The sequence below is a fragment of the Scyliorhinus torazame genome, chromosome 2 (genome assembly GCF_047496885.1).
Source record: "Scyliorhinus torazame isolate Kashiwa2021f chromosome 2, sScyTor2.1, whole genome shotgun sequence".
In the NCBI taxonomy this organism is placed as follows: domain Eukaryota; kingdom Metazoa; phylum Chordata; class Chondrichthyes; order Carcharhiniformes; family Scyliorhinidae; genus Scyliorhinus; species Scyliorhinus torazame.
In genome coordinates, this window is record NC_092708.1 from 273,999,805 (window position 1) to 274,019,965 (window position 20,161).

Sequence of the window (20,161 nt, forward strand, 5' to 3'; positions counted from 1 at the left end):
AGAGGCTCAGCAGGGGAGTATGAGGAAAGGTGGGGGATGTTTGTGACCGTGTTTGAGGAGCTGTTCATCGCGGGGAGGGGTGGGTGAAAAAGGGGAGAAATCTGTACAGACTGTGTGGTTGATTGTTGGGACGTATGTTTCCCGGGGTGTTTATTTGCTGTAACCTGCTTTGATACAAGTTTGTAACAAAATACTTTTTTTTTTAAAAGGACAGACTGAGAGCTAGCATGTTGGAGGGAAAATATTTGAACAATCCATTCATTTACTACTTCACAAATATTGATCGACCCCATTCTCTGACCAGAAAGTCAACAGCAGCATTTATGTTTAGGGATAAATTTCACATGCCACTTACTAATCTTAATCCATCACCATTACCCAATGAGAATGTCAGAGTGAAAGAAGAAGGAATCGCAAAGCCACAAGTTAAAGCAAAAGCAGACTTCAGAGAGGAACATGCACAACTAAACCAAGAATTTAAGTTGGAAATTGGAATCGCATCAAACGGCCAAATCATGACCACAAGCTCGCATCATGCCTGTCAGGGCCAAAGTTGCTTGGTACCAACGCTGATCTGTTTGATGTCAACACAAACCGAAACACAAGGGCCAGGATTCTCCCTTCTGGGGTCTAATTCCCCATGCCGGCGGGAAGCCGGCGCCAACGGGTCCCCAAGGTGAGGAATTCGCACCTGTCTCGGGGACTAGGTGGACGCCGGAGGGGTTGGCGCCGCTCCAGCCGGTGCCGAAGGGACGGCGCGAGTTCACCCATGCGCGAAAGGGTCGGCGTGATCTCGGCATGCAAAAAAACGCCGGCATGGTTCCGCGCATGAGCAGACCGGCCGCTGTATTTTGGCGCATTTTGGTTCTCTTCTTTGCACCGACCATGGCAGAACCCTGCAGGGGCCGGCGCGGGAGGAAGAAGTGCCCCCACGGAACAGGCCCACCCACAGATCGGTGGTCCCCGATCGCAGGCCAGGCCACCGTGGGGGCCCCCGGGGTCGGATTCCCCCACACTCCCCCCCCCCGCCCCCGGGGCCCGCCCCCGCCGACGTAAGTCAGCGGTGAGTGATTCACGCCGGCGGGACTGGCCAAAAACGGATGGCCGCTCGGCCCATCGGGGCCCCGAGAATTGCCAGGGAGCGCTGCCAATGGCCCCTGACCGGCGTGGCGTGAATCCCGCCCCCGCCCGAAAAACGGCGCCAGAGAATACGGCAGCCGGCATCGGGGCAGGATTCGCACCGCCCCCCGGGGATTCTCTGACCTGGCGGAGGGGGTCGGAGAATCCCGCCCAAGATGCTTGATAGGACGCAGACCAGAATATTTTGAGGACAGTGACTATGAGGATACGTTTCTTTTTTTGATGAGGCAGGTGGTCCACATCGTGGTCGCTCATCAAGGTGATCACATGGAACCACATCTTAATGTTCGTAGATCTCAGCACCATACCAGTGACCTTCATATCTCAAAGACTATTTCTGCACTTAGAGAAAACAGCCATTCTGGACTCCAAGAAATGATTCAATGTTTATGATGATTTCAGTTAAAATAAGGCCCTTGAGTTTGACAAGGGAGGAGGGTTGTTTCAATTGTCAAAGTGTTTGATCATGTGTGTCTGTTGACTGCGCACAATGCTACGTGCTTTCAATCAAGCCCTGTGGGTCTGGTTGGAGAGAAACTGAAACCGAGCTGTAAGCATAAGGCAGCAGACATTCTAAAAGTGTCATAATAAAGCTCCTGTCCACATATCGTCTGCTGAGTGTCATCTCTTCATATCTCTGAGACATGAAACATAATCTGGCGAGTATGTATGCCTCAATCAGAATTACCAAAACTGGTCATCATCTTATTTCTGTTTGTGTGACCTTCACTGACTGTAAAGCACTTTGGGACATCCTGAGGTTGTGAAAGGCATTTTGTGAAAGGGTCTTTCATTCTGTCTGTCTGCCTGTCTAAAACATTAAAAGCTTAATTTATATGTGTACTTGGTTGCAAGTGTCACAATGTTCTATCACACTTGGTGGATAAAATCCTTATTGTTATAAAACAGTATATAGCTCTATTGCACTGTAACACTGTAGTAGATTTGTTAGTAGATAACATAAACACTCCCTTTGTCACGCGATTGTTACAGATACAAAACATCTGTCTACTTCCGACTTGTTCCCTGACAAGTCGCCAATTAAACTTAGACATTAACCAGGATTTACTTAACAACTGGTTTAAAGGGACAAAGCACCGCTTTGTAAATTGCAAAAATACAAATTAAGATTTCATCTGACCCGGAGCTCGGAATTTACAATAGAAGTAATAGAACAATAACAAGTGCACAATATATCACGTCATCCAACTTAACTACAGCATAGAGAATCTATTAGTGATATATTAAGAACGTCCTGCACTCTATTACAAACCTCAAAAAAATCTTCTGACTGCAGCCTGAAACTCAAGCACATTCCAATCTACAATGTTCCTTGAACAAACAGCAATTGAACTCTAAATGACCAGTCTGTGGTTTACATAACAAGTAGTGGTAGAAAAATACATCTTGCTTTACACCGTGATAAATTTGTTGATTATGCACACCATTAGTCATACTTTAAAAAAATATATATTTTATTAAAGTTTTTCAATCAAACAAAGATTTCCCATTTTACAACTTTGTAATAATATATACATTGATCGTTTTTTAAATAAATAATATGCTAACTAACGACAACTGCCAACAACAAAATAAGAAACAACAGAAATAATAACTAAAATAGTAACTTTGTGAAATCAAATATAAATAACTAATATATAAACACACACATGAAACCCCTGAAGACCCAAATGAGTCCTCCCCGCCCGCCCCCCCCCCCTCCCCCCTGGGTTGCTGCTGCTGCCTTTCCTATTTTCCCTTATCGCTCTGCGAGATAGTCGAGGAACGGTTGCCACCGCCCGGTGAACCCCTGAGCCGAACCTCTTAATGCATATTTTATCCGCTCCAGTTTTATAAACCCTGCCATGTCGTTGATCCAGGCCTCCACACCCGGGGGCTTAGCTTCTTTCCACATAAGTAGAATCCTTCGCCGGGCTACTAGGGACGCAAAGGCTAACACGTCGGCCTCTCTCGCCTCCTGCACTCCCGGCTCATCTGCAACCCCAAATATAGCCAACCCCCAGCTTGGTTTGACCCGGACACCACCACCTTCGAGATCACTTTTGCCACACCCACCCAGAACCCATGCAATACCGGACATGACCAAAACATGTGGGTGTGGTTCGCCGGGCTTCCCGCGCATCTCCCGCACCTATCCTCCACTCCAAAAAATCTACTCAGCCTTGCTCCAGTCATATGCGCCCTGTGTAGAACCTTGAATTGTATCAGGCTGAGCCTGGCACACGAGGACAAAGAATTTACCCTACTTAGGGCATCTGCCCACAGCCCCTCCTCAATCTCTTCCCCCAGCTCCTCCTCCCATTTTCCCTTCAGCTCCTCTACCATCGTCTCCCCCTCGTCTCTCATTTCCCTATATATATCTGACACCCAACCATCACCCACCCATGCCCCCAAAATCACTCTGTCCTGGATTTCTTGCGCCGGGAGCTGCGGAAATTCCCTCACCTGTTGCCTCACAAATGCCCTCACTTGCATATAGCGAAATGCATTCCCAAGTGGCAACCCATATTTTTCTGTCAGTGCTCCCAGACTCGCGAACGTCCCGTCTAAAAACAAGTTCTGCAATTTCGCAATTCCTGCTCGCTGCCAAGATTTAAATCCCCCATCTATCCTTCCCGGGACGAACCTATAGTAGTTCCTTATCGGGGACCACACTGAGGCGCCCATCACTCCCTTATGTCGTCTCCACTGCCCCCAAATTTTCAGAGTTGCCACCACCACTGGATTTGTGGTGTATTTTTTCGGGGAGAACGGTAACGGCGCCGTCGCCAGTGCTTTTAAGCTAGTTCCCCTACAGGACGCCATCTCCAGTCTTTTCCACGCCGCTCCTTCCCCTTCCCTCATCCACGTACATATCATTGACACGTTGGCGGCCCAATAATAATCACTTCGACTCGGCAGTGCCAGTCCCCTTCTGTCCCTACTGCGCTGCAGGAACCCCCTCTTTACTCTTGGGGTCTTTCCAGCCCACACAAAGCTCATAATACTCTTGTCCACCTTCTTAAAAAAGGCCTTTGTAATCAATACAGGGAGGCACTGGAACACAAAAAGAAACCTCGGAAGGACCACCATTTTAACCGACTGCACCCTGCCCGCCAATGACAGGGGCGCCATGTTCCACCTCCTAAAGTCCTCTTCCATCTGCTCTACCAGTCGTGCCAAGTTAAGCTTATGCAAGGTTCCCCAGTTCCTGGCCACCTGGGTCCCTAAATACCGGAAATCTCTTCTTACCCTCCTCAACGGTAAATCGTCTATTCCCCTGCCCTGTTCCCCGGGGTGCATCACAAACAGTTCACTCTTCCCCATATTCAATTTATATCCTGAAAATTCTCCAAACTCCCTGAGTGTCTGCATTATCTCAGGCATCCCCTCCACTGGGTCCGCAACATACAACAACAAATCATATAATGACACCCGACGCTCTTCTCCTCCTCTAAGTACCCCCCTCCACTTCCTAGAGCCCCTCAGCGCTATGGCCAAAGGCTCAATTGCCAACGGAAACAGTAACGGGGACAGGGGACATCCCTGTCTTGTACCCCTATATAGTCGGAAGTGGTCAGATCGTTGCCTATTTGTAATCACACTTGCCACCGGGGCCCTGTACAGGAGCTGAACCCATCTAATGAACCCCTCTCCAAATCCAAATCTCAGTACTTCCCACAGGTAGTCCCACTCCACTCTATCAAATGCTTTCTCTGCATCCATCGCCACCACTATCTCTGCCTCCCCCTCTGGTGGGGGCATCATCATCACCCCCAACAGCCTCTGTATGTTAGCATTCAATTGCCTCCCTTTAACAAACCCCGTTTGATCATCATGCACCACCCCAGGGCACATTCCTCCATCCTCGTCGCCATCACCTTGGCCAAAAGCTTGGCATCTACGTTCAAGAGGGAAATAGGCCTGTATGACCCGCACTGCAGCGGGTCTTTGTCTCTTTTCAGGATCAGCGATATCGTCGCCTCCGACATCGTCGGGGGTAGTGTCCCCCTTTCCCTAGCCTCATTAAAGGTTCTCGTCAGAAGTGGGGCCAGCAGGTCCACGTATTTCCTATAGAACTCCACCGGGAACCCATCCGGTCCCGGGGCCTTCCCTGCCTGCATGTTCCCAATTCCTTTTACCACCTCAATCTGCGCTCCTAGTCCTGTCATCTCCTGTTCCTCAACCTTCGGGAACTCCAGCTGATCTAGGAAACGCATCATTCCCTCTTTCCCTTCCGGGGGTTGAGCCTTATATAGCCTCTCGTAAAATACCTTAAACACCCCGTTCACCCTCTCCGCTCCCCGTTCCATCTTTCCCTCCTCGTCTCTAACCCCTCCGATCTCTCTCGCCGCCCCCCTCTTCCTAAGTTGTTGGGCCAGCAGCCGGCTCGCCTTCTCTCCATATTCATACTGCACTCCCTGTGCCTTCCTCCATTGTGCCTCCGCCTTACCCGTGGTCAGCAAGTCAAAGTCCGTGTGCAATCTCCGTCTTTCCCTGCATAGCCCTTCATCTGGAGCCTCCGCATATTGCCTATCCACCCTCAAAATCTCCCCCAACAATCTCTCCCTTTCTTTACCCTCTTGTTTCCCCTTATGGGCCCTTATGGAGATCAGCTCCCCTCTAACCACCGCCTTCAGCGCCTCCCAGACCACTCCCACCTGGACCTCTCCGTCGTCATTGATCTCTAGGTACCTTTCAATACATCCCCTCACCCTTACACATACCCCCTCGTCCGCCAACAGTCCCATATCTAATCTCCAGAGTGGGCACAGCTCCTTTTCCTCTCCTACTTCCAGATCTACCCAATGTGCGGCATGATCTGAAATGGCTATAGCCGAATACTCCGTTCCTGCCACCTTCGGGATCAGCGCCCTTCCCAGGACAAAGAAGTCTATCCGGGAGTACACTTTGTGGACATGGGAGAAGAAGGAAAACTCTTTACTCCTTGGTCTAGTAAATCTCCAGGGATCCACTCCTCCCATCTGCTCCATAAAGCCCTTAAGCACCTTGGCCGCTGCCGGCCTCCTCCCGGACCTAGATCTGGACCGGTCCAGCCCTGGGTCCAGCACCGTGTTGAAGTCCCCCCCCCCATTACCAACTTTCCCATCTCCAGGTCCGGGATGCGCCCCAACATACGCTTCATAAAGCTCGCATCATCCCAGTTCGGGGCATATACATTCACCAGCACCACCACCTCACCTTGCAATCTGCCACTCACCATCACGTATCTACCCCCACTGTCCACCACTGTGGTCTTCGCCTCAAACAATACCCGTTTCCCCACCAGTATTGCCACCCCTCTATTTTTCGCATCCAAGCCCGAGTGGAATACCTGTCCCACCCATCCTTTTCTTAATCTGACCTGATCCGCCAGTTTCAGGTGCGTCTCCTGAAGCATGACCACGTCTGCCTTTAGCTTCTTTAGGTGCACAAATACCCTTGCCCTCTTAAACTGCCATATTCAACCCTCTCACGTTCCACGTGATCAACCGGGTTGGGGGGCTCTTTACCCCCCCCCCCTCGTCGACTAGCCATCCCCTTTTTTAGACCAGCTCCTCACCCGGTTCCCACGCACCCGCTTATCCCCCGGACGGTGCCCTCCCGTCCCGACCATCCCATCCCGCAACAGCTCCCCCTTCCCCTTAGCAGCAGCAACCCAGTTAACCACCCCCCCCCCCCCCCCCCCCCCCGCTAGATCCCTCTCTAGCTTAGTTGCTCCCCCCATATTGCTTCCGGAAGTCAGCAAACTCTGGCTGACTCGGCTTCCCCCGTTTATCCTTAGCCTCCCATTATGTGAGGCCCCCTCCTTCCTGCGCCCTACTTCCTACAATTTTCATAGCGCGGGAACAAAGCCCGCGCTTCCCTCTCGGCTCCGCCCCTGATGGCGCAGCTCCCTCTCTCCTTCCCCCTCCCCTTCCCCACCAGCGCCCACATTTCTTCGTGTGTCCCCCCTTCGAGGGGAAAGAAAATTTTCCCCCATCTGATTCCCAGTCCCTTGCCTCCACCTCGCTACTTCATTTCAAACACTCTTTCTCAAATCTAGTCCAACTTCTCCTCTTCAATAAATGTCCACTCCTCCTCTGCCGTCTCGAAGCAGTGGTGTTCACCCTGGTGTGTAACCCACAGTCTTGCTGGCTGCAACATTCCGAATTTCACTTTCCTCTCGTGGAACACGGCCTTGGCCCGATTGAAACTCGCCCTCCTTCTCGCCACCTCCGCACTCCAATCCTGATACACGCGGATCACCGCGTTCTCCCACCTGCTGCTCCGTGTCTTTTTCGCCCATCTCAGGACCATCTCCCTGTCCTTGTAGCGGTGGAACCTCACCACTATTGCTCGAGGTATTTCTCCTGCCTTTGGTCTTCTCACGAGGACTCGGTACACTCCCTCCACTTCCAGGGGGCCCGTCGGGGCCTCAGCTCCCATTAAGGTATGGAGCATCGTGCTCACATACGCCCCAACGTCCGCTCCCTCTGCCCCTTCGGGAAGACCCAAGATTCTTAAGCTATTTTCCAGGGCTTCCAGTCTCTCCTACACCTCTTGTGCAGTGCCTCGTGCGTCTCCGTCTTCACCACCAAGCCCTGTATCTCGTCCTCGTTTTCGGCAGCTTTTGCCTTCACTCCACGGAGCTCCATCTCTTGGGTCTTCTGCGCCTCCTCGAACCCCTCAATCGCCTGCAGCATCGGCACCAGCACCTCCTTCTTGAGCTCCTCCACACATCGCCGGAGGAACTCCTGCTGTTCCAGGCCCCATACCAACTGGCCGCCCTCCGCCGCCATCTTGCTTCTCACTTCCCTTCTTTGCCGCTGCTCCAGAGGATCCTCCACAATCTGGCCACTATTATCTCTTCTATCCATTCACATCCGGGGGGACTCCCTTCTATGTCACAGTGGGTTTAGCCTTCGAAAATTGCCGTTGGGACTCCCGATAAGAGCCCAAAAGTCCGTTAAAACGGGAGGTGCCGAAACGTGCGACTTAGCTGGTCATCGCCGCACCCGGAAGTCCATTAGTCATACTTTTGTTAGAGATACAAAAGTCTACCTCTGACGTACCAGTGTCTGCCCTTCTAAAACAGAGAATCGTTGAACTTTTATCAGCCACATATGCGAGTTCCACTGATATACAGAACAGTTTTGAATCAATCCCAAGTGCAAAAAATACAAATTAAGATTTCATCTGACCCGGAGCTCGGAATTTACAAGCATTTAAGAATCTACAAATTTCCCTCACCAACAGCAATTAATAATTAAATTACTTATGGAAAAGTTTTTGCAGCAATTAAGACGTAACTGTCTAAAAGATAAACCTCTAGTAGAAGAATACATTTAGAGAACAGTTGAGAATCCGTTTTGTCTGGAGCAACAGAGAGTAGCATCCCACCTACCCAGTCTGTGCTGTGCAACAAGTTTAATCATTGCGAAGATCAGCCACACACCAGATTTGACTGTCCCACTGACTGTAGTAGTACTAAACGGGGGGCAGCACGGTGGCAAGCACCGCTGCCTCAAGCGCTGAGGTCCCAGGTTCGATCCCGGCTCTGGGTCACTGCCCCTGTGGAGTTTGCACATTTTCCCCGTGTTTGTGTGGGTTTCGCCCCCACAACCCAAAGATGTGCAGGTTAGGTGGATTGGCCACGCTAAATTGCCCCTTAATTGGAAAAAATGAGTTAGGTACTCTAAATTTATATTAAAAAAATAAAAGGGGAGGCGATGAAGTGGTATTGTCATTAGGCTAGTATACCAGAGACTCAGGATAATGATCTGGTTTCGAATTCCACCACAGCAGGTGATGGAATTTAAACTCAATAAAATATCTGGAATTAAAAGTCTAGTGGTGACCATGAAACCATTGTCGATTGTCATAAAAACCCATCTAGTTCACTAATGTCCTTTAGGGAAGGAAATAATCTGCCATCCTTACCTGGTCTGGCCTACATGTGACTCCTGGCCAGGCCTACATGTGACTCCCGACCACACTGCAATGTGGTTGACTCGTAAATGCACTTTGAAATGGTCTAGCAAGCCACTCAGTTGCGTTAAACCGCTACGAAAACACAAAAATGTAAAGCGTTGATCCGGACGGACCACATGGCATTGACCCAGGCACCAGAAATGGCAACAGCAAACCCAGCCCTGTCGACCCTGCAAAGTCCTCCTTACTAATATCTGGGGGCTTGTGCCAAAGTTGGGAGAGCTGTCCCACAAACTAGTCTAGCAACAGCCTGACATAGTAATACTCACAGAATCATACCTCAGTGTCCCAGATACCTATCATGATTCCTGGGTATGTCCTTTTTCACTGGCAGGACAGACTGCAGAGGTGGCAGCGCAGTGGTATACAGTCAGGAGGGAGTTGCCTGGGAGTGACTCTGAATCCCATGAAGTCTCATGGCTTCAGGTTAAACATGGGCAAGGAAACCTCCCACTGATAAGGGCAGCATGGTAGCACAAGTGGCTAGCACTGTGGCCTCACAGCGTCAGGGTCCCAGGTTCGATTCCCCGCTGGGTCACTGGCTGTGCGGAGTCTGCACGTTCTCCCCATGTCTGCGTGGGTTTCCTCCAGGTGTTCCGGTTTCCTCCCACAGTCCAAAGACGTGAAGGTTAGGTGGATTTACCATGATAAATTGCCCTTAGTAACCAAAAAGGTTAGGAGGGGTTATTGGGTTACGGGGATAGGGTGGAAGTGAGGGCTTAAATGGGTCGGTGCAGACTCGATGGGCCGAATAGCCTCCTTCTGCACTGTACGTTCTATGTTCTATGATTATCACATACTGCCCACCATCAGCTGATGAATCAGTACTCCTCCATGTTGAACACCACTTGGAGGAAGCACTGAGGGTGGCAAGGTGCAGAATATGCTCTGGGTGGGGGACTTCAATGTCCATCACCAAGAGTGGCTCTGTGGTTACCACAGACCAAGCTGGCCAGGTCCTAAAGGACAAAACTGCTAGACTGGGACTGCAGCAGGTGCTGAGGGAACCAACAAGAGGGAAAAACATACTTGACTTCGTCCTCAACAACCTGCCTTTTGTGAGGGCCACGAAGAATCCAACATGCGTTTTAAGGATACAAAGTAATAAAATTTATTTACAATAACATATATATATATATATATAACAGCAGCAGCAACTTTGCTTGCTGCACACTCCTTCCTCCTGGTTCCAAACTGGCCAGCTATATTTATACTTGGAGTTTACTAATGGTTTCTCCGCCCCCCTCATTGGGGAAGCTCATACTCCCACAGGATTGTGGGATTGTCATTAGTCCCCAGCCAATGGTAAGCAGGCAGGTTATAACATCCCTCCCCCCCCAAAGTCCAAGGAATCCACCGAAGACGCTGGCGAAGGAGGGCGTCGGACTCGTTTTGCCGCAGGCCGGACACCATTTGCACGCGGCGCTGGATCAGGCGGCATGTAACGAGACGGAAACCGGCGCTTCCGTGATGAACGACATAACGGTTGTACATCCACAGCCCGTGGACCCAAGGATCCCCCCTCTGATGCGTCCTGTGTCTCCATCTCGGAGTCAGAGTCTGCTGCCTCCGTCATGTCAGCATCTCTATCTCCATTCGGTTCTGTAACGACCTGCGCAGGCTTCGAGTGAGGCACTAGAGGAAGATTGTGAGGACTACCTTCCCTTGTCTCTGATCTCTGCGGCTGTAGAAATGAGCTCCGGGGGCGGGGAATCTTTGGAGGGGATAGTCTTCTGGACCGAACGTGGTCTACATGTTTGCGCTGGAGACGACCCTGGGCTTGCACCTGGTAAGATATAGGGCCCGTTTGGCGAAAGATTACGCCAGGAACCCACTGGGCACCACCAGCAAAATTCCGAACGAACACTGGGTCACCGGGCGCAAACTGCCGAATCGGCCGATGCCGAGAAAATCCCTGTCCCTGCCGTTCTTGTGTGCGGCGTACATACTAAGGCGGGTGCGAAGTCTCCGGCCCATTAGGAGTTCTGCGGGAGGTACCCCAGTCACCGCATGGGGGGTCGTCCTGTACGTAAACAAAAAGTGAGCCAGTCTCGTGTCCATTGATCTGGAAGACTGCTTCTTTAGGCCTCTTTTGAATGTCTGCACCGCCAACCCATTTGAAGCCGAGTGGTAAGGGGCAGTGCGGATGTGGCGTATGCCGTTCATCTTTATGAACCTCCTCACTTGTGAATGGAGTGCCGTTATCCGTGACCAGCACCTCGGGGTGGCCATGCGTACTAAAAGACAAACGCATTTTTTCAATTGTCGCGCAGGACGTTGTCCCCTGCATCTTATGCACCTCTAGCCATTTAGACTGGGCGTTGATTAATAGAAGAAACATGGATCCTTGAAAAGGGCCTGCGAAATCTGCATGTAAGCGTGCCCAAGGCCGCCCTGGCCATTCCCAGTGATGTAGGGGCGCGACCGGCAGAAGCTTCTGATGCTCCTGGCAAATGGAGCAGTTTTGGGCCACCTTCTCAATGTCGGCGTCGAGGCCTCGCCACCAGACATAACTCCGGGCCAACATTTTCATTTTGGTCACACCTGGATGCCCATTGTGCAAGTCTGTTAGTATCAGCTCCTGGCCTTTTTCCGGCACAATCACACGCGTCCCCCACAAGAGGATGCCGTCTTCCACGCTGAATTCTGACAGCTTGGAGGAAAATGCTCGCAACTCGCCTGGGAGCTGTCTATGCTGCCCACCATACAGGACTATATGCCGAACCTTTGACAGGACTGGCTCCGCCTGGGTCCACTCACGGATCTGTGATGCCGTGACAGGCAAGGTGTCCATAAAATTTAGGGTTGCAACCACCTCACCGGTCGTGGGGGTTGACATGGGGCCGGTCGATAAAGGCAATCGGCTCAGTGCGTCGGCATTTGCTATCTGCGTTCCTGGTTTGTGCTCCAGAGAATACTCGTATGCAGCAAGCAACAAAGCCCAGCGCTGGATCCGTGCGGAAGCAATGGGCGGTATTGGCTTATCCTCTCTGAAAAGTCCCAGCAGAGGCTTATGATCAGTCACGGTAGTGAAATGGCGGCCATACACGTACTGGTGGAAGCGTTTCACCGCAAAAAAAACTGCCAGGCCCTCCTTCTCGATCTGCGCGTACTTTTTCTCCGCTGCAGTCCATGTGCGGGAGGCGAAAGCTATCGGTCGCTCGGCCCCGTTCTCCATCTTGTGGGACAGGACGGCCCCAATACCATACGGGGATGCATCACATGTGAAGAGCAAATGCTTTCCAGGATCATAGTAGGATAGTAACCCAGACGACGACAATTGTTGCTTTACCCACCGGAAAGTGGTTTCTTGCGGCTGACCACAAACCCAGGTGTGATTTTTCTTTAGCAGAAGGTGCAACGGGGCCAGCGTAGTTGCCAGATTGGGGAGGAACTTCCCGTAATAGTTTACGAGACCGAGAAAAGAACAAAGATGCGAAGTGTCAGTCGGGGCGGGGGCCTGTTGAATCGCACGCACCTTCTCTGCGACTGGGTGCAAACCTTCGCGGTCCACCCGATAACCTAGGTAGACTACTTCCTTTGCCTGAAATACGCACTTTGTGCAACGTAAACGGACTCCAGCCTCCGAAAAGCGTCTAAGGACAGCCTCCAGATTTTCCAAATGTTCCTGCTCCGACGTCCCTGTAATCAAAACGTCATCTAAGTAGACAGCAACACGTGGTAAACCTCTCAAAATGCCCACCATAACACGTGAAAAATAGCGCAGGCAGAGGATACTCCAAAGGGCAACTGTGTATATTCATACAGGCCCCGGTGTGTATTAATCGTTACATATGGTAGGGAGGCAAGGTCCAGCTCCAACTGTAGGTAGGCGTGACTCATATCTAAGTTTGTGAAGAAGAGACCACCTGCAAGTTTCGCGTACAGATCCTCTATGCGAGGCATTGGATATCGGTCAAGTCGGGAAGCCGTATTCACTGTAAGTTTATAGTCGCCACACAAGCGAACTGTGGCATCTGGCTTCATTACAGGTACAATTGGTGCTGCCCAGTCAGCAAAACGGACGGGCCTGATAATACCCAAACTCTCCAAACGAGTGAGCTCCCCTTCTACCTTCTCAAGCAAGGCGTAAGGCACCGGGCGCGCCCGGAAATAGCGCGGCGTGGCTCCTGGTTCGACTTGGATACGGGCTATGGCCCCTTTTATTTTCCCCAAACCAGGCAGGAATACATCTGGGTATCGTCCTAGCACCTCAGTCAACCCTTCAGAAACTGTTTGGAGGATGTGCTGCCATTGCAACCTCAAATGGCGCAACCAGCCCCGACCCAACAGCTGGGCCCATGGCACCACGATAAATGGGGAACGCCCCTCCTGGCGTCCATAAACAACAGGGGTCATTGTAGTTCCTGCAATGTCCAGTGCCTCCCGTGTAGGTGGCCAACCTGGCCTGTGAGTCGGTTAATGTAAGGGTCTGTATACCCTGCTTGGTGCGGTCGAATGTCCTCTGGGCGATCACGGAGACCTGTGCGCCAGTGTCCAACTCTATCTCAAGTGGGTGACCATTGACCCGTACTGTCACCTTAATGGGGGCCACACGGGGAGCTGCCACACAATGCAGCCGCAGGCAGTCGTCCTCCGTCTCCACGTCCTCAGGAGTAGTCGCCGCAGGTTCATCCACATGGAAGGTACGGCCCCTGGGCTGGTCCCAGTTTCGGTCGGAACGACGGCGCCTCTGGCGCCCCCAGGACCGGCGTCCGTGACGGGGTCGCCGCCTACAAGTCTGACACGGACATGGCTCCTCATCCATTGGTTCTGGAGAAGGCTCCCTTCGGGGAGGAATGTCCGACAGCCACTGGCGTCGGTCCGGACGTCGCCTCGCCCAAGGTACCGCAGGAGTGCGAGGGGATGTTTTCGGACGGGAGGGGTTGCGCCCCAAGGCATGCACTTCCATTCCCTGTAGCTCCTGCACTCCTCGTTCTGCGCTCTCTCGGAACAATACTATTTGAATGGCCTGTTGAAAAGTCACTGTTGGCTCAGCTAACAACTTTCTCTGGGTGGCCGCATTGTTAATACCGCAAACCAAACGGTTGCGTAACATTTCTGACAAGGTCTCACCATAGTCACAGTACTCCGCAATCCTGCGTAGCCTGGATAGAAAATCGGCAAGGGATTATCCAGGGGTCCTCTCAGCGGTATTTAACCGGTAACGCTGGACTATCATGGACGGGGTTGGGCTAAAATGTTGCCCCACTATATTCACAAGTTCATCAAACGTTTTGGTGTCCGGAGCAGCTGGGTACGTAAGGCTCCTAATCACCCCAAACGTATGCAGGCCGCAGGCGGTGAGCAATATGACCACCTGGCGCTCATTTTCGGTGATATTGTTTGCCCGGAAATAGTAACGCATCCATTGTGTGTCTGGTTCCAGCTTTCCAGCGCAGCATCAAAAACATCCAAACGCCCGTACAGAGGCATAATAGAAAACAACTTCCAACCTGTATCCGACAAAAATCCAGGGAGGTGGCTTCAGCAGTGTAGACAGCTATTCACTTTAACCCTCGTCGCCAGTTTTGTGAGGGCCACGAAGAATCCAGCACGAGTTAAGGATACAAAGTAATAACATTTATTTACAATAACATATATATATATATATAACAGCAGCAGCAACTTCCCTTGCTGCACACTGCTTCCTCCTGGTTCCAAACTGGCCAGCTTTATTTATACTTGGAGTTTACTAATGGTTTCTCCGCCGCCCCTCATTGGGGAAGCTCATACTCCCACAGGATTGTGGGATTGTCATTAGTCCCCAGCCAATGGTAAGCAGGCAGGCTATAACACTGCCTGCCGCAGATCCATCTTTTTCCATGACAGTATCGGTAGAAGTGACCACCACACAGTCCTTGTGGAGACAAAGGCCTGTCTTCACATTGAGGATACCCTCCATCATGTTGTGTGGCACTACAATGTGTTAACTGGGATAGACTTCAATCAGATCTAGCAACTCAAGACTGGGCATCCATGAGGTGCTGGGGGCCATCAGCAGCAGAACTGTATTCAACCACAATCTTCAGCCTCATGGCCCGGCATATACCCCATTTTCTGTCACCACCCCGGGCACACACTCCTCCATCCTCCCCGCCAACAACTTAGCCAATACTTTCACATCCGTGTTCAATAGTGATATGGGCCTATACGACCCAAATTCCACCGGGTCCTTCCCCTTTTTCGGGATTAGTGTGATTACTGCCTGCGTCGTCGTCTCCGGCAACTTCTCCTTCTCCAGTGCTTCATCAAACGCTCCCAACACATGTGGTGCCAGGTCCCTCGCAAATTCCTTCTAAAATTCCGTCGGGTATCCATCCGGCCCTGGGGCCTTCCCCCACTCATACCCCTGATACTATCCAGCACCTCCCTCAACCCCAGGTGCTCCTCCAACGCCTGCCTCTTTGCTTCCTCCACTTGGGGAAATTCCAGCTTGTCCAGAAACTGCCCCATGTCCCCCTCATTTCCTCCCGGGTTTGCCTCATAAAGTTCCTGGTAATACTCCCTAAATGCCTCATTTATCTTCCCTCGCTCCGACACCACATCCCCAGCCCCAGTCCGGATCTTCAATATTTCCCTAGATGCAGCTGGTGCGCCAGCATGTGGCTCGCCTTCTCCCCATACTCATATTGCACACCCTTGCTCTACGCATTTGCCCTACCACCCTCCTTGTTGTCAGCCTGTCAAACTGCCCCTGCAACATTTTCCCTCGCCAATCCCTCCACGGTGGGCACCCTCGAATATTCCCTGTCTACCTCCACTATCTCGCTCACAAGACGGTCATGTTCCTCCCTCCTTTCCCTAATCGCACGAGCCTTAAATAAAATAATTTCCCCCCGGACCACTGCCTTCAGTGCTTCCCAAAAATGGCCTCCGACACCTCCCCATTCTGATTCAACTCCACATACTCCTTAATTGCTACCCGCAGCTTATCACAAAAACCTCCATCCGCCAACCATGAGTCAAACCTCCACCCCGGTCTCTGCTCTCGTCCCGATCTAAACTGAACCTCCAGCCAGTGGGGTGCATGGTCCGAAGTAACTAACCCGCATACTCTGCCCCCTCCACCCCAACCAAAATCTCCCGACTCACTACAAAGTAAGCAATCCTCGAATACACCTTGTAAACGTGAGAAAAGGAATACTCCCTTCCCCCTGGGTTCTGAAAGCGCCATGGATCCACCATACCCATCCTCTCCATAAACCCTCCCAGCTCCCTTGCCATTCGTACCCTACCCATCGACCTGGGGCTCGATCTATCCACCCTCGGCTCCAGGACACAGTTAAAATCTCCTCCCATGATCATCTGGTGCGTGGCCAAATCCGGGATTACTGCCAGCAACCTCCTCATAAAACCCACATCATCCCAATTTGGGGCATACACATTTACCAACACCACCGGTGCCTCTTCCAATACCCCACTCACAATCACATATCTCCCACCCGGATCCCTCACCTCCTTCGCACTCACAAATCCCATTTTTTTGCTCATTAAAATCGGCACACCCCTCGATTTCAAATCAAACCCCAGGTGAAAAACCTGCCCACCCCTTCCTTAACCTAACCTGGTCCTTCACACGGAGGTGCGTCACTTGCAGAAAGACCATTGTATTTTATTTTAATTGTCTTTTACCTTTTATTTCTTTCTGGTCTTTCTTTATATATATCTCCCTATCTTATCCCCCCTTTCCTTACCTTTTCTCCCCATCTTCTCATTTTACCTTTCTCCCACCCATGTCCCCCCCCCCCCCCCCCCCGCAACTGTATCTGTCACAGTTTACCCTCTGATTTTAGTTTCTCTGCTGTTTGGCCTTTCACACCTTTTATTCTCTCTGGGGACTGGCATTAGCACTCTTTTCCCTTTGTTTCTGTGGCTATTGGCACTCTTCCCACATGGTTTTTGTGGCTATGACTCATCTTTCATTCCCTCACCCTACAATATAAATATCTCCCACTTTCTATGCCTTTTCGCTGGACTCGAAACATTAGCTCTTTTCTCTCCCTACAGATGCTAACAGACCTGCTGAAGATTTTCCAGCATTTTCTCTTTTAATAAGGGAGAAGGTCCTGGTTCTTCTTCAAAGTGTGCCCACCTAGAAAGGCAGACGGAGCATCTGTTCAGTGCCTTATCCAAAAGACAACAGCTTCAGCAGTAAAGCATCCCCATACTACTGCTGCGTCAGACTGGATTGTGTGCTCAAGCCCCTGGGGTGGAGCTTGAACCCACACCTTTCTGATTCAGAGATGTGAATGCTTCCACTGAGCCATGATTGTCACGTGCATAATCTACCTGTGCAATGAATCCAATTGGCACACCTAGTGTCAGGACATCAGGTGAGGTCAAGACTAGACTCAACCTGGCAGATATTCACTGCCAAGATTTATTCATATGTGGAAAATGTTCACAGGAGTGAAATATTCGACAGGGGCTGAAAAACAAAAGTACCATACCCAACACTAGTCACTCCATTCAGGATGGAGGGAGGAGAGATGGTTGAAAATGTGACGTATAAAAACACAGTATCGAGACAAAGAATGTGGTAGAATATCCCAATGTGTTTCGGGAGTGCTATCAAATAAAATTTGACACAAAGCCACATAAGGACAAACCAAGCTTTTGGACACTTAATGAGATAAACAGCATGGGCAGCACGGTAGCACAAGTGACTAGTACTGTGGCTTCATGGCGCCAGGGTCCCAGGTTTGATTCCCCGCTGGGTCACTTTCTGTGCGGAGTCTTCATGTTCTCCCCGTGTCTGCGTGGGTTACCTCCGGGTGCTCCGGTTTCCTCCCACAGTCCAAAGACGTGCAGGTTAGGTGGATTGGCTATGCTAAATTGCCCTTAGTGTCCAAAAAGGTTAGGAGGGGTTATTGGGTTACGGGGATAGGGTGGAAGTGAGAGCTTAAGAGGGTCGGTGCAGACTCAATGGGCCAAATGACCTCCTTCTGCACTGTATGTTCTATATTCTAATAGCACATACAGAAAAAGAGAGAGGTAAAGTTACAGAGGACTTTAGGAAAGGAATTCAAGAGCTTTGGGTCCAGACTGCAAAAGCGACAGTTGTTAATGTGGGACAAAGGGAGCTGGGAAATATACAAGAGGCCAGAATTAGGGAAACAGAGATCTGCCAGAGTTGTTAGCACTAAACATTACAAATGGCATTGCCCTTTTCTGAAACAATGGGAATATTTATTTTGTCTGAATTTCTCACTACAGCCCACATAAATCTCTTTCAGATAAATTGGAAGTTCTTGTGTACAACATTGCTAAACCTCCAGTTTTTTGCAGCAGGACTAAAAAAAACACTACCTGCAACTTGGGGCTGGAAGAGAGTGAATCAACTTGATTGTATGTATAATGACAATGGCAAACGCACATCATTGATCCTGGATCCCTCGGTTTAGTTGCTTCCTCTTATAAAAACAGATTGCAGACGTCGATCTGACTATAAGCGAAATAATATATTACAAGTATGTATGGTGTCTGTAGTGTTTCAGTTACTAGCCTAGTCTTCCCTATGATCACATTAAGCTCGTTAGTTTCTCTTGTACTGTGCACGTTATCCTTCGCAGCCAATAAACCTAGAACGTATATAATAAAAAAATGAGTGGGGCTTAATTATGTAAATCTAAACAGCAGTAGCAGTAAAAGTTTAACCCAATTAGAAGGAAAGTAGCGATGGGGAATATTTATACATTCTAGCTATGCCTCCCCCTCCAATCCATCACTAGCCAAAGAGAGGCTAGACTGAAATAATCTGACCTATTTGGGGGCAACAAAACAGTAAAACCCGAACGGTTCCCACATACCATCCTATGCAAAGGCGAGCTCGCAGTCCCGTCTCTCCAGTCCAATATATCGAGCGAAGGGAACACTTAAATCTGACTGGGCTCCGGAATCCGGGTCAATCTGATACAAGTGAAGCCACACTGAATACCTTGTCCTGCGGACATCTTGTTACTTTGTTCAGGCGAGGAGTGAGAGAGAGGATATGTATTCTTTGAAAAGGGGGTGGGCAATTATTTTTTTTGAGATATTTAGTGTTTAGATTAATTTAATAAATTCGCTCAGCAATTCAACGACATGTATTTTGAGTATAGATTTATTGTAAAACATCACAATTAGGGTGTGGTCTCATTGTCACGATTACAACAGAACGTTGTGACAGTATTTTCGCCACCTTATTACAAAAATAATCCTGGCCCTAGTTTATTTCCAGCGATTTCCCATCGGTTTGATGAAAAAAGTTAGAGGGCCTGTCTTCTTCAATCCAACAGGGCTGTTAGCACTGATTGATTCTCCAGCTTGCCTGCATAGAGGCCAAGTCCGCACGTCTTCAGTCCGTTCGAGTGGTAGATGGTTTCAATCGAAATCACAATTCCCATTACACCGTTGCATAATGAGAAGGGGAGAGAATTAAGTGCATGGGGAAAGGGAAAGCAAGGACGGAATTTTCTATCAAGTTACCGCAGCGTTTTTTTTGCGGGGGGCGGGGGGGCACACAAGCACTGCCGTGTTGCTGGCTGCAATCATTGATTTCTCATGTTGGCGTTTTGCAATCAGGTTTTTTTTGTAATCTGATCTTCCAATCTCATGAGTCATTCCTGCCCCCTCCACTAAAACAATACAATATTGGAAAAGCCGCTACTTCAGGGAGTCGCTCGACTTTGATGAATGGAGGAGGAGGAGAGAGAGGGAGAGGAGCAGAGAAAAGACCGGACAGCCGCGCACGTCTCGGCAACATAATCTTGCAAGAGAGGGAAAAAAAGGGTCGGAGTGAAACACCCCCCTCTCCACTGAAAGCTCAGCCATGGAGAGGAGGTGGCAATGCACAAAGAACTTCTTCAGGCTGCATGGAGACACGAGCCTTTTGTTGTCAGCTTTTATTTGGTTTGTTTATTATGATTCCCTCAATGAACTGGGTCTAGGAGAGGCTGACCTGTCTGCAGACACTGATACATTATTGAAAATGATACATTCCCTGTTGCCACAATGATTCGAAATCGGGAGTTTCACACCGGGCAAAAAAATCTACCCACTGCTT

At 50.2% G+C, this 20,161-nt stretch overlaps 1 protein-coding gene across 6 annotated transcripts in view; it reads right to left on the reverse strand.

Annotated features, from left to right (window-relative positions):
- The window catches only part of LOC140398702 (BRD4-interacting chromatin-remodeling complex-associated protein-like), a 215,432-nt gene that overhangs the window by 194,734 nt on the left and 537 nt on the right, over positions 1-20,161 (reverse strand). For 4 of the 6 annotated variants that reach the window (XM_072487729.1, XM_072487744.1, XM_072487737.1 and 1 more), the window contains exons 1-2: positions 18,927-19,873; positions 18,427-18,562 (exon numbers count right to left, since the gene is read on the reverse strand). The exons of 1 other annotated variant lie outside the window; for it this stretch is intronic. The gene's annotated coding sequence lies outside the window, so the exon portion shown is untranslated. Of the gene's footprint in view, positions 1-18,426; positions 18,563-18,926; positions 19,874-20,161 lie in introns of those variants that run through there. One more of the 6 variants, XM_072487732.1, reaches the window with a different exon arrangement.